Source organism: Pinus tabuliformis, chromosome 5_2 (assembly GCF_031772625.1).
Source record: "Pinus tabuliformis cultivar Carrire ecotype Pingquan chromosome 5_2, CPIR1, whole genome shotgun sequence".
NCBI classification, from domain to species: domain Eukaryota; kingdom Viridiplantae; phylum Streptophyta; class Pinopsida; order Pinales; family Pinaceae; genus Pinus; species Pinus tabuliformis.
This window is the reverse complement of record NC_142306.1, coordinates 143,618,588-143,621,502: the sequence shown is the minus strand read 5'-3', so window position 1 is coordinate 143,621,502 and position 2,915 is coordinate 143,618,588.

Sequence of the window (2,915 nt, the reverse complement as noted above, 5' to 3'; positions counted from 1 at the left end):
TATTTACAATAATACACACATATACACATATGCACATTTGCTCAACCAACAAATAAAAGGATACGATGCCTACATCTGCAATAAGGGAATCCAGAGGCTCACACCTCCACCCTCAAGGTAATACTAGGATTCACCCCCTTCCTAAGAAGTCCATAATCCACCGTAAGGTCAAATCTGCATCCAATGTCCAGTGCTAGAATTCAGCGCCACTTGTTCTCTTAATGAACAGTTATCGACTCATCATTCTAGGGTACACTCCCAATGTGCATCTGATTCAATCTAGCAATCCTAATGACTGAAACAAATCCATCCCTGACCTTCCCTTCTTTGCTACACAATCCCTTGGGAAATCCGATCACCCCTTCCGTGTAATCACTCACCTTCCAAGTTCCCCGACATCCCCTATCCCTGGCGATCCATCCCTTGACAAGGATTCTTCGTATCAGAAGGTCCAACGACCAAGGCATATACCTGCCTCAAAACCATCATACTGGTCATAGCATGTTCATGGAAATCAATGGACATTATTGGGTACCCCTGTCCCACAATGGCTCTGCTCCTGAAGTGCTTTACTAGCATATCACTGCCTACTCCAATTCCTTTTGTTGTTGTTGCTGATGCTTGCCATCAGTTTCAACCACCCAACCAAGCATTTCCCATGCTTTCTTGTACCAAGCACATAACTACCATTAGATTCAAAACAAATTGAATAACTTCAAATCATACTTCATTGGTGGCCCGTTAACAAGGTACACTTGCAATTTTGTTCGCTTCCTATCACAATAAGTCAAACTAGCATCTTTGACTAATTCATCATGTATAAACATATCATATTAGGTTAGATCAAAACACAACCATCATAGATCAAAATCATAAATCACGTGTAACCATCATAAACGAGAACCATATATCACATGTAATCAGTATAGACATGAATCATAGATCACATATAACCATCATAAATTAGAATTGTAGGTCATATGTATAATAAAACTAAATGACATATTGATACTTATCCTTCAATCAATCATTAACTTCTACCTTTTTCTTTATTCCATACACACACCAGATCGGTTGCCACACTCGACAAACACCTAGTTCCTTCTCTTCAACCATGTACACATACACATAGTGTACATCCCACACATACAACCACACATGACATACAACACCATGCAATACATGCACCTACACCTGACATACAACTCATACACCTACACCCAGTGTACAACACAACACAATACATACTCCTACATCCGGTGTACACCACCACATAATACATACACATACACCCAATGTACAACATAATACATATACATACACAAAGTACAAAACAACAAATACACATGTCACAATACCACGACTACATAATGCACATACATAGTACCGCATGTACACAACACAACATGTAGATAATACCACATGTACGCCAGTACCACATGTACAACATTTACACAATACCACCTGTACAATGTGTGCAAAACATCACATTTACACGACACCATCTACACAACGTGTACACAACGCCACATGTACACCGCACCACCTGCACAACGTGTGCACATCATCACATGTAAAAGGCACCATCTGCACAACGTGTACACAATACCACATGTACACTGCACCACCTGTACAATGTGTACACAATACCACATGTACACAATGCCACAAGCATGACATGTACACGACATCACATGTACACATCGCCACATGCACGGCATGTACACAACACCACCAACACACATCACCACATGTACATTCGTTCACGTAACACCATATGTACATAGTACCATCTACACCCAGCATTGCATATGCAATACACAACATTATCAGTACCACCTTGTACATAACATTGCATAAACAACATGTACACACACTATATATACACAACACCGCATGCGCACAACATCACATATGCAACATGTACAACATATACAACATATGCACAACAATAGTACCACACATCCAAAACCACACTACCTCTACCAAGCAACCTTGCTTCTAGAGTCTTATCCATGCTTGTCCCAGCATGTCACAGATCACACTGCTTTCATTCTGTTGATGTATCCTTCAATGTTACCTGTCATAACATAAACATAGGCACAATACAAGCATACAATATCAATTCATATCCATGTGATATTGACCTCATGTATTTGTCATGACTACTCTTCCCACTTGATTCCTCATAAACCAAGAACCTCTTCATGCCATTCACCTACATAAGCAATCATTCCTCCACAAGAATGATCCCTGGTGACCCTGTCAAACAATGACATACATACATACATATATATACATTTAAATATTAGCATTAACAATCATGATCCATGATGACCCTGTCAGATATGACATACATACATACATGTATACACATATAGACATCAACATAATCATGATCACAACATAATTACTAGATATCATAAGGTCAAGGTTAAGAGAACTCCCTTTATGCATGCAACACATGTGAAACATTGAGAACAATAGTTGCCAACATAGCCAAGGCATATGACACCTCAAATCCATTCACCTTACCTTTCTTGATTACCTTTCCCATGACTTTCCTATCATTGTCCATTTACCTCAATGAACCCAACTAATCCAACTAGTTGTTAGACTCTTGCCTTCAAATGCCCTTATACATGCACCGATCTTCATCCAGGTCTCACATTACTTGTTGGACTTCATTCAACTTTCCCTGAGCTCCATCAACTTTCCTTTTTCCCAAACCAATTCCCAAGCCTCAAAACATAGAAGGGAAGACAAGAAACAAACAAGAAGAAAGCCATGAAAATCAATAACAATACAACACTGCAAACAAAGTGACAATGCCTTGCACCAGACATAACAAAGATGAAGACAAGCACAAAGCTAACAACAAACACTATTACTCCATCCCCATGGTTCCCAGGGAA